Source organism: Limulus polyphemus, unplaced genomic scaffold, assembly GCF_000517525.1.
Source record: "Limulus polyphemus unplaced genomic scaffold, Limulus_polyphemus-2.1.2 Scaffold394, whole genome shotgun sequence".
Taxonomy (NCBI): Eukaryota; Metazoa; Arthropoda; class Merostomata; order Xiphosura; family Limulidae; genus Limulus; species Limulus polyphemus.
The window spans coordinates 189,762-202,444 of record NW_013666004.1 but is presented as its reverse complement, the minus strand read 5'-3'; the positions used below and the strand labels follow the sequence as shown (position 1 = coordinate 202,444).

Here is a 12,683-nt window from a genome sequence, read left to right as displayed (position 1 = left end):
AAACTACGAGGGACATCAGTTTAACTGGTTGAAATTATATTATTTTGTTCTTTAAGGTTTCGAAAAGACACGAGGTTTTGTACGATTTGAAAAGTTCTAATTTAAGAAGTCAGTAAATATATTTGTTCTATTTGTCATAGGCCAGAGCCTAGCCTAGTGTTTAGGGTATTGGATTTGGAAATCCGAGGATTCCGGGTTTGAAACCTGATGCAACAAACACGTTTCGCATTTTGAGCTACGAATATGTTATAAGATTGGCAGTATATCCTGCTTTCACCTGAGGGTAACACTTCAAGTGGCGGGTGTTGCCGACTGGTTTGCCTTCTGAGGCCTGGCGGTTGACCTGTCGGAATGTGAATTTGAGGTTTCTTGGTTTGTATTCCGTTGCCGATAAGTGCGGTCAACACTTTGGGGCCATGATTGCGTTATAAGAGTGACTATATATTCGAATAGAGTAGCCCAAGAGTTAATGATGGATACTGTTGACTAGTTGCCTATCTTCCAGTGTTATCGGTTCAAGATTATGAACGACTGACACAGATAGCTCTTGTGTGCACGAATTTCCCTGTGGTGCGGATTTCAAACTTAGGGACGACTATGTCTTAACCATAGGAGTCTTTACCTGTACGTTTAATACGTGCGTCGTTCCGGTAACAAACAAACCTACTGTGGTATAGTGCGTCCGGAAGCTATATTAACAAATGTACTAACGTTTATTCCTGAAGACATAGGAAAATTGATTTGTTGATCTAATAAAACTCTAATAACTATATGGAAAACAAGTGTTTATTTATTTATTTCAGAATTTTTGCGAAAAGTTACACAAAGGTTATCTGTGCATAGACGTTCACATTATGAAGGAAGTTAACTAGTCAACATCAAACTTACTGTCAGCTATTGGGCTATTTTTGTTTAACCTAATTGTAAAACGTAATTGTTACGCTTATAACGCAAGCCTGCTCTATAGTAAGGCCCACGTTCACAATCCGAGCACAGATTCCACGCTTCTCTTATCATACACTGTTGGAGCTGCTGTTTAATGGTTTTTCATTGGTCACAAGGCGTATTTAGGGAGAATGTTATGTTGTCAACGGAAATCAAACCTACGATAGTGTTTACGTGTTCCATAACTCAAGTACACTATGTTATTTCTTTATTGTTACTTTCATTAATAGTATTGGCCAGAATGCATAATGTAACTGATCTTATTAAGTTTAAATTTTATTTTTTATCATTATTTCGTTCTTAAAGAGATTGTTCTGCATTGTTAGCTTAATATACATATATTTAGGACTAACAAAAATCTAAGCTGGCCGAACCTCGTGAGATATTATAATCGTTACAAGTAAAACGTAATAAAAGTGTGTGTAATTAGATAGACTCATTATCAGGTTGCTTTTTAGTTTCGCTCTGAGTAGGTTGCATTCTTTGATCTGAAGTTGATATCAATCGGATAATATCATAGTTCCGCTGATTTTTGTACTAGACAATATCATTCAATGGAACGAAACGTTATTGTGACTGTACATTATATAGTTAAGATTCTCCTTCAGGTTCTTGCTTAGGATCTAATAACTGTAAAAATATTTTAACTAAGAATTCTAATTAATAGTTTCGTTTTGAGTTTACTTACTGATTACGTATATTTTATTACAAATTACAGTTTTTACAGTAAGTAAGATTTGTATATAGAACACCTGCGATGTTTCGATCACTGGTACGATCATTCTCAAGTACACAAGTTTTTAACCGTCTTCTTTTGATCTGGATTACTCAACCAGTAGTTGATAAAGGAAGACCAATAATGGTGGTTTTGACAATTAATGATTGATGCTATTTCACAAAAACACCGACTGCTAATGCTGTAATCTTGAACTTTGTATCAAAAGTCTCTGAAAATCGTCGCTACTATTATATAACACGTCTCAAGAAGTATGAAACTACAGTGTATACAACACAAAGAAAAACCCAGAAAATATCGTGTTCATTAATTCTGTCTTTCAGTAGATTTGTTTTCACGATGTAAGAAATTATTCACCAGAGGACAGTGTTACTCGTCGTAAAATTGGAACTAAAATTGATTTATGTTACTAGACTAGGCCTTGCGTAGGCCTAGTTGTTAGTGTTTTTGCGTATTGATTTGCGTATTGGAGCCCCTGGTTCCAAAATTTAGGACCATGGGTGCGTTGTAAGAGTGATGATAAAATCCCATTATTCTGTTAGAGTAGCCCAAGAGGTGATGGTATATGTTGTTGACCATCTGTTTTCCATCTAATCTATCATTCAAAATTAACGTAAATAGCTAATTGTGTAACTTTTCGCTAGCATCAAAACCATAGAAACCTGTTTTTAAAGAGCTCTGTAAACCAAAAGGTTTCAAAAGAAAATAATTCTCTTTGTATATATCACAGCTAAAGTGAATAATAATGACATGAAACTTTTGAGCAAACGTCAGTTACTCGTAAGATATTTTTACGATAAAGTAATAATCTAAAACTTACTGATAATTTCATGTAACTAGTTTATATTTCAACATTATTGGCTCTAATATTAATGTGCTGAAATTAATTTCAAAATTTTAAAGTTGAAAATAAATTAAGTTTTTTCTCGAATGGATAAATATCAAATTTAAGAGCACTCTTTTATTTATATGATGAAATTAAAGTATTGTGTTTCAGCCGAGAACGTTTTCTCCAGTTTTATGGATTGCTTGAGGAATGAGATATTTCACTCCGATGTTTGCCATGCTCTTGATTTTGTTTGGGTTCTCCAAAAGAAAAGTTTATCCAGGGAGCCCGCCATAAAATTTTGAAGTATTCACATACTCGGCACAGTTTTATTTTATACAGAAAACATTATAAACGTTCAAACTGGGCAGTAACCTAGGAAACGGCTGGTGTACTGTAAGTTTTATGAAATTTGGACGTAGTTTAAGCGAAGCCCATTTTACGTTGAAAGCACTAAAAGTTGGTTTCAGCACTATGTATGTGTAGCTATTCTCAAACCCAAAAAATAAGACTTAGGAACTAATTATTTATTTAACATTCTAATAAACCTATTTATGACTGTGTGTGTCTTTTCTCAAGATATTTACTATAAGTTTAATATATTTTAGTCTTAACTAGGGAAACTACGTATAGGTAAAAAACGAAACATTGTAATTTACTCAAGATATAACGTATAGTATTTTCATTTACAGAAGGATAATTACTGAATTGTTTATTTTATTTGACAGAAAGAAGGTGAAAGACACATGCGAAGAAAGTTAGATTACAAGTTTTGCCATAAACACTGGATATCAAACACGTTTAGTGATCTACAGATAACTAAATTATCACTCCCTCTGTTAAATGGAGTATTATGATTTTTGTTTTATATTCAATATTTAATATTCAATCTGGAAATATTTCCCTTCAAGGCAGCAATGTTATTTGCGTAATTATTTGCGAAGTGTGAATACATAATTTACTATATACGATTTTGGACAGTGAAATATGAATAGATTGACTATTCTTAACGGCCGTGCGAGTATGGATCATTGTGGTTAACAGTAAAATTCTGAAAGTTCTATGGTCTGATGGCTAGAGCACTCGACTTACAATATATGGGTCACGGGTTTAAATTTAACCACTGAACATGCTCGCCCTTTAAGCCGCGGAGGCGTTATAACGTAACGGTCAATCCCACTATTCGTTGGTAAAGAGTAGCCAAAGAATTGGCGGTGGGTGTTGTTGACTAGCTGTTTTTCCCTATGGTTGATCACTTCTAAATAAAGGAAAGCTAGCTTTGATACCCCTCGAGTAGCTTTGCGCAAAATTGAACAGCAAACAAACAAACTCAAAATCCATTGTGTTACCAGTGATAGGATCCCATGCATTCCTAATCCACAAGAGATTTCAGTATAAAGAATTATCAAAACTCTTGAATCTTCAAAATACAACAGAAAAATAATATATGACGTTGTTCATGTTACAAAGTCATCTATAAACATTATCTGAAATCAATAATTACTTTAATAATTATAAAACGAGAAAAAGAAGATATCAAAACCAAGATAAACTTACAGAAACACCAGTATTACTTGTTAGTACGTTGTTTTGAAATACTTTTGAAATAACGTGAATCACCAAACCAGTACTACTGGTTTTTCTAAATAATGAAAAGTTTGTTTTCTGAACAATAACAATTTTTGGCTGGTGTTGAAAAAGGACAAATGGTTATATAAACAATAAGTAGCTTGTTGACTGGTGCTGTAAAAGGACAAATGGTTTTTATAAACATTAAGTAGTTTGCTGGCTGGTGCTGAGAAAAAAACTAGTGGTTTCCCTAAACAATAATCAGCTTGCTCATTGGTTCTGAAAATAACAACAAACAAACTAGTGGGTTCCCTAAACAATAACCAGCTTGTTGATTGGTTCTGAAAACAACAACAATAAGAAGCCTGTTGACTGGTGCTGTAAAAGGACTAGTGATTTTTATAAACAATAAACATTTTGTTGCCTGGTGCTGTAAAATATTTTTACTGTTTTAATTGTACCTACAAAACATAAGCGAAAGAACATGTAGAAGTTAATAACCTAAACTGTTACATATTTTAATTATAGTGTGTCTCGGTGACTGGAATTTATCATAGATACTTCATTTTGATAAAAGATAAACTGAGTTATATAAACCTATCATTTGTTTTTCAAAATCATGGTCTTGAGTAGTGTTAACAAAATTTATAACTGGCGTTGTTTGTTGTTGTTTTTTTTATAAATATTTAGGCCCAATCAGTTTGAGGTCAATAATAAAAGTCTTCCCAACGTTCATATTTTTGAAAGCAGTAAGTTGGATAAATATAATGACTATCTTTTAAGTCTCTATACTGGTCACTGAAAATGGGTTTTCAATATAAATATATATCGGAATTAGTAAGTACGGTTTTATAATAATCTCAACACCAGGAAAGGTGGAAAACCAGTGATAATTAGCAAACCAGAGATGAGAAAAGTCCAATATATGTTATGGTAACTATAGTTTGTTCGAAGCGACTCATTATCTTTCTTGGATAGATTTCTAAAATAACGTGATTTGTGTAACCACGTGCTTAGACTTTGTGTATCGACCCGAGATATTCTTAATAAAAATAGCGAGAGTTGTATGTGCTATTGAGAACAACGTTGATCGTAAATTTTAATAAACGTCTTCGCTCTCGTTTGTTTACTTCCCTCAGTTTGTTCATGAAGAGTATTACACATGAACCCGGCACGATACGTCTATATCTATATGAATGCTCTAGTCTACCAGAGTTTATACACTAGCTTACGGGTTTTTTCTTCCTCACTCATTATGTCTTGTTGGTGAACGTGCATACTATGTTTTTGTTCCTGATAATCACCGTGTTTCATGTTTCCTCTTTATTTTTCACAAACAAATATTGTTTATTAAGGAGCACATGAAGATAGTATTTGTTGCGTCTCTCCCTGAACATTATATTGTAGAAACAGTGTGTACATTTAACGGCTCATAATCACCCTATTACATTTGTTTCATAAAAGGTTTTATACTTTGTGCTTTAAAAAATACTTATTGTTATTCCTAAACCTAAACTCTTTATATGTTGTACACGTGTGTGTGTGTGTGTGTTTCCTAGTTACGTGAAACCACAGTTACACAAGAAAACGTAAAAATAGTGTTGCAACAATTAAACGAAAATTACTCTTACAACAAGGAATTTTAAAATCAATATTAGAACAGAACAAAAAGTTTTAAATTTTCAATAAATATTGTGCCATACGTTACTAAATAACGTATGTCACGCTCTTGACACATAATAAACAGGAAAATGAGTTGAAAACTCATTTGTACTTAAATACACACACACACACATCGATTATCAATAATCACGTATAAACAAATTTAAAATTCCATCTAAACTTAAGATCAGCTTTTTAAAGGTTATGAGCAATTCAAAAGGTCGAGACGTGGTTGTAAAATTGAAATACTATAGGCCACGTTACGTTACCGCGTTATAAGAGTGACAGTCAACCTTCTACTATTTGATTAGAGGTGGTCATGAGTGCTCTTGAGTGGCTTCCTTTATTTTAGGCCATCATTTCAAAATTAGGAACGCTTGTGTATCTTTATATGTATATCTTTTGTGTATCTTCACAAATATTTTATATGTTGAGAGAAATGCCATTATTATTTTTTAAATAAGATTTGGTTTCGTCTATATCAAGTTGCGCTATGTCATTTCTTTTTGTCATTCTTACTGAAAGTGAAGAAAGTATTATTTAAAAACTGATGGGTCAATAAACAAATTGGTGAAATGAGCACGCACAGATTCTCAACTTTTCGATTAAGTCACGAATTTTACGTTTAATCTCTGTTGTATACAGTGACATGTAAATATTCTAACACGGCCGTATGTACAGTGAAGTCGATCAGTTACTGAGCAGAACGGAGCTTAGAATGTTTTCTTAGTGGGCTCTGACTTTATTTAAACCAATCTTTATACAACGCTATACGTATGGCGTGCCTTCTTCCATTATAAATAACTCGCATCTGTGTGTGTGTGCCATAGATTATTTAGTTGCGGCTGATAAAAATGTGTGTTTGATTATGTGAAGTGAGTTTGCTGTTGTTTCTTCTCAACTATTGTGTGCTTAATTTAACTTGCTCGGTACTTTTTGATTGAGAAAACTACTAACGTATGAGGATTGTCTCTGGCGTATTATATAACAGAGACTTTATATATAATGTTGCATATCATCCATCCTCCATAGTCTATCTTTGTCAGTCTGACGTAGCCGTTATGGCTTATTGTAAAGGTACTAGAATATCAAATCTGATAAGTTGCTACGGTGAAGTTAGTATTATTTCATTTTATTATACAATTTTATACTTTAATTCATAAAGAATGATTTACATTGTTAGCTTAGATTTTGATTTAGGACTAATCTAAGTTTCCTAAGATTATCGATATTATTGGGTTTACGGCCGAAAATATGATTATTCGTTAGCAGCGAGAGTACCCAACTGATGAAGCAATGTCTTCTAATATTTAAAAGTAGATATGTAAGAATAGTATAGTTGATATTGATGGTCTGGCTGAAGTTTTAGTAATAGTTTGATCAGAAGTTATTATTATTAGATCACACTGTTTAACAAACTACCCAGATACTTTCCATTGAACGTGGATGTCTGCTTCCAAGACCACATTTAAGTTGATGAAAGATATAAAAGCTTGTTGGACAAATATCGCGAGACTTGACTGTTATGTGGTCGAATGGAATTGCTTTGATTTCTATTGCTTTCGAAGTGGGGCTGGTTTGCTAGCTTTCGTGAATTTCAAGCTCTAGTAACAGGAGATATACCTAGTTTCATAGCATTTGCTTTTTTTTAGCGTCGGGTGGTTCTCTATTCAAATCATCGTCTTGCTTTGAATTGGATCCGGGTGCTACATAAGAACTGGTGAATGCCCAAAACACTCTGCTGTATGCGTTTTCCGTTTTCATGGAGGACACTGAAGACACCTTTGAAAAGTTTTATGCTTTTATTCTACGAAATGTCTTTTCTCGGATAGAGAGCTGTGACGTATATTAATCCAGATTCAACTCTTCCTTACTCTCTTTAAAGGTTGATAATTCGCTGTGAATCAGATGTAAAGCTCTGTCGATATGCTGTTACATTGTATATAACCTGAAGTTAAGTTTCTGTATGTATTCCACCTCACTGAAGTTCATCCAGAATAAATAAATTATGAATCAAAAAGTTAGTATTCGTCTAATCCTCGGAGGACTCCCCCAAAAAAAGAAACAACAGATAGCGCTGTTTAAAGCTTTCAATGTATTTAAAATGTGCTCTTTTTATACTATATATTTGTATTATGAACTTACAATCGAACCATTTTATGTAAGGAGGCTTGACTTAAGCACAGCTATTTTTAAAGTATTTTCTTTACATTTATGTTATTTAAACATGAGTTATAACTAAAATTGTTGAAAATTTTATTTTTTCAAATTAAAGATATACATTAACTTCAATGACTAAAACTTCAGTGGATAGGGTGCCATACTGTGAATCCGAGATTCCGTGGTTCCTGTCTCGTTGCTATAAGATTGCACTCCGTGAGGTCATTATAATAGTAACGGCCAAATCTCACTATTCGATTAGAGTAGTTCAATGGCTGGCGGTGGGTGTTGTTGACTAGCTGCCTTCTCTGTAGTCTATCATTTCAAAATTAGGGACGATTAGCGCAGATAACCCTTGTGTAACTTTGCGAGAATATCAGAAACAAACAAATCACTATTTCCTCAGTAAATGTTTCGTTTTGATTGAATTTGCTTTCAAAAGATTAGAGGGCAGCGCGGTCTTCTTAGTGAACTCCTGCTGTACTATTATGTGGACTTGTGTAGGGACTCATTTCAATGTAACAGTACATTAGTTATAGTGGTGGTTCTAGTATTATAATTATTTCAAGCACATTTTCTCTGTTGAGGTTGAGTTATATGTATTCTGTGTTCTTTGAATTTCCTTGGACTAAATTCAGAAGAAATGTAAGTAGTGTTGTGTTCTGCTCTGCACCCCATGGTTACTGCACGTTTGTCTGTGAATTGATTTTCCTATAGAGGTGGCTTACTTGGTTGTGCATGTGGTATCCACGAGTATAGTAGTACACACGTTTTTATATCTATAGTCATTTGTTTGTTTGAGAGTAAGCCGAGGGAGCTTTACTTCTCAACAAGTTACTTAAAATGCACTCAAGTTTGTTAACTTGTATCCGTATGTAAGTTTAGTTAGAGATCTTTTGAAAACATGTGAATATTTTGTGAACAAACACACAGCCTTTGAACACTTATTAGTTTCCTTATAAATGAATTTCACAGTTTCTGAAAGTAAAGCTTTGTAAGCTGATATTCTAATCTCTTGTAATCCCTTCAGCTTATTGAATTTAACTTAGATTACCCAGCATTCAGTCTGTTAAAATTTGTTTATAAGATTCCACGCTAAGATAGTCCAAAGTCGAACGCAACGAAACCATAATTGATTGTTTGTAATTATGCACAAAGCTACACAATGGGCTGTGCTCTGCCCACCACGGGTATCGAAACCCGGTTTCCTACGTGGTAAATCCGCAGACATACCGCTGTGCCACTAGGGGGCACCATAATTGAAGATGGAAATGTCGTACTTTGGAATACGGCGCCTTTTTGACTTGCACCTTAATTTAAATTCGTAGATTACAAAACTAAATTGAAGAAGGAAATTTGTCTTAATTAAATGCCGTAAACTACAAAACTAAAACTGAAAATGGAAATCTTTCTTAACTGAATATCATAGACTACAAACTAAACTGAAGATGAAAATATTGTGCCTTATGTTTAGTGTCTTTTCGGTAATTGATTGTTTTGTTTGTTTGGAATTAAGCACAAAGCTACACGATGGGCTATCTGTGTTCTGCCCACCACGGGTATCGAAACCCGGTTTCTATCGTTGTAAGTCCACAGACATACCGCTGTGCCACTGGGGGGGGGGGCTCGGTAATTGAATATCGAACAATATAAAACTACAACTAGATATGGAATTGCTGAACATGACGTAAATAAAACACAAAACTGAAACCGAAGATCGATTTTCTTTTGTATCTTATATTAAGTTGTGTATTAGGGCTAACATAATATCAAACATTTATGAGAAAAGATGGAAGTGTCGAACCTTACATTTTGACGGGAGGTAACTACCTGTTATGGCCATCAATTATTTATATGCGTTGTTTTGGTGTATGGATCTAGTAGAGTGAAAATAGAAAAATGAAGCCAGTGTGAAAAATCTAAGATTAAGATACACATACCAGTTTTGAAGATATCACTTGTGTTTTCTCAGATTAAACGGTGTGGAATTGGAACATTCGAAAGGATGTATCGGAACGAGGGGGGAAGCTCCTCTTCTCTAGCTATGTCTTCTCTGTCACTGAAGGAACTCAGTTGAAGAATCTTTTACTAATCCGTGGGAGCCGCCCACTTCTCTACCCAGCATTCTCAATGACGTACGGAGGTGATACGCTTGCGTGATTCTCTTAAACGAGGAAGGTAACGGAGAAACTAAATCGAACACCAAATTACATGATCAGATAAAACATTTCAGTAGAGCTGATCTAAGTTTCTGACCTTTCTTTCATTCCAATAACATGCTAAGCTAAGGTTTTGTTTCGACAAAACCCGCGATAATACGTTAAACGTTCCATTGTTGTTCTCATTATCTTAACATTAATATCATGCTAAACTTGTTGTTGGCATTTTTTTTTTCACATCTGTTTTGTTGAACAGCGTCTAGTTTTGTTGTTCTAAGAAGAAATATCCAAATAACTGTAAAGTTGTTAAAGAAGACATTAAATATATAACTGTCTAAAATTATTTATTGCCCATTCTTCAGGCCTTCCGATATTTCTATACAATATTTATATTTTGTAATATCTTTGTTGTTGTTGTTATCTCTGTGTTAACATTCGATTGTTGTTGTTGTTGCTATCTCTTTAGTTTCGGATGTTGTTATCCATGTAGTAACGTTAGAATGTTGTTGTTCTCTGACCGCGATAACGTGTGGATGTTCTTATATATATCTGTAGTAACGTTTGGATGTTGCTATCTCTCTTGGGTCACGTTTGGATATCGTTTTTATCTTTCTGTGTTAACGTTTGGATATTTTTATCTCTGTGTGGAAATTTCCAGAATGTTCGAATTTTGTTGTTGTTATTATCTCTGTTGCAACATTCGGTTTTTGTGGTTGTTATATTTCTGTAGTTACGTTTTGATGTCTTTGTTTTATATCCCTGGGGTAACATTCAGATGGTGTTGTTGTCGTTATTATTATTATTATCTCTGTTGTAACGTTCGGATGTTTATATTGTTATTTTACCGCGATATTGGTAATATTCTTTTGTTCTTTCTTTGCGATAACGTCAGAGTTTTGTTGTTGCAGTTATCTTTCTGTAATAACGTTTGGGTGTTATTATTATCGTTATTTGTTTATTTGGACAGACGTAAACTAGTGGTTAATGCCAGGATATAGAGATATAAGGTTCGCGGCCGTTGTCGCGAAAACACGCTCTGCACTTTCTACTGTGGGTAAAATATGAATTTTCCAAGAGGTACTAATGAATTGTATTCATTCTCGTCTATCAGTTCGACTATGTGAAACGTTAGCCCATTGTGTAGCTTTGCGCGAAAACTAAAACAAACAAAATATTTATTGATTTTTGGGGGAACACTTTCATAATATCCGAATTTGAGTTTGTTCCTCTAAAGAAAACAATAGCTACTGTTTTGGATTAAACGAAATATTAAGACACATTGAATTGACAAACAGACAGACAACTTATTTCTATTAGCCTACAGTAATTCAAAACATTTTATATTAACAGTTTTTTCAATATATATATATATATATATACACTTCTTTCGAGACAAAACGACTGTAAAATCCGTTATTTATTTTTGCATACAATGTTTACATTACATTTTCAGATATTCATATTCTCTGAATCAACATGATCTTACTTTTGATGTCAACATGTTTATCAGAATGATTGCAATAAAACGCAAACGTCGGAGACCACCAACTAATGTAAATTTCTCCTACACAAATTTTAACATGTAAATTATGTGCATGCTAAATAACGAACTTATGCCCTAAAATACTCTAATCTAATTTTATCATGAATCGTTTCTTTGTGTAAGTAGAAAAACAACATCCCTACGGGTGCTCATTAAAACTTTAGAAGTACGATGCAAATGTAAGTAAAGTGACAGGCTGAAATATTGCTGTGGATGAAAAAACTGTATATATTGATTACGACCAGTCAAATATGAAAAATAAATTAACTGCTTAAGATGTACTAGGAACTTTTCAGTAGGAGAACAAAAGAAAAAAACATTTTTAAATTCCTACGTGAATTAAGAAATTTAATAAATTTGAACGAAATTAACTTACTCCATTCAAATGCCAAGTGACATGTAGTTACGCATTTTAAAAACCGAACTTGTGAAATAATATTTGTCAGCGATTAATTTCCTAGGACTAGGCTGTACTTTATTTTGGTTTGAATGTCTTTTACGTTGTGTATGTTAGGCGTGAGGACTTTTTTTTGTTGTTGTTGTTTTTCTATACAGTATTTTTAAAAACAGTTTATATAGCGGAAAAAATGATATTTCGCTTGTGCAGTCAATTTGATGATGACATTTTTTGCAACCTATAAAATTATGTAATAATATTTATTTTAGAATTGACATGTATATATATTTATCTGAGCACTTTTTGGCCAGTCTCAAACTATTCACACGCATCTACCACAACAAAATTAAAATTATTAAAATGAACATAACTACCTGCTTCATATGAAAGTGAATTATAACTAATGATAAACCAAGGTGAACAATATGGTTAGAACGTTCAACTCGCAATCTGAGGGTCGCGGGTTCGAATCCCCGTCACCGAACATGCTCGCCCTTTCAGCCGTAGGGGCGTTATAATGTAACGGTCAATCCCACTATTCGTTTGTAAAAGAGTAGCCCAAGAGTTGGCGGTGGGTGATGATGACTATCTGTCTTCCCTCTACTATATCACTACTAAATTAGGGACGGCTAGCGCGCTGATAGTTCTCGTGTAGGTTTGAGCGAAATTTAAAACAAATTAAACCA

The 12,683-nt window shown here is 33.7% G+C and overlaps 1 long non-coding RNA gene across 1 annotated transcript in view; it reads right to left on the bottom strand.

Moving 5' to 3' along the window:
- The window catches only part of LOC111085446, a 51,110-nt gene extending 41,171 nt beyond the window's left edge, over positions 1-9,939 (bottom strand). The window contains exon 1 of the long non-coding RNA XR_002610282.1: positions 9,839-9,939. This is a non-coding gene — a long non-coding RNA (uncharacterized LOC111085446). The remainder of the gene's footprint in view (positions 1-9,838) is intronic.
- Positions 9,940-12,683: the final 2,744 nt, after the last annotated feature.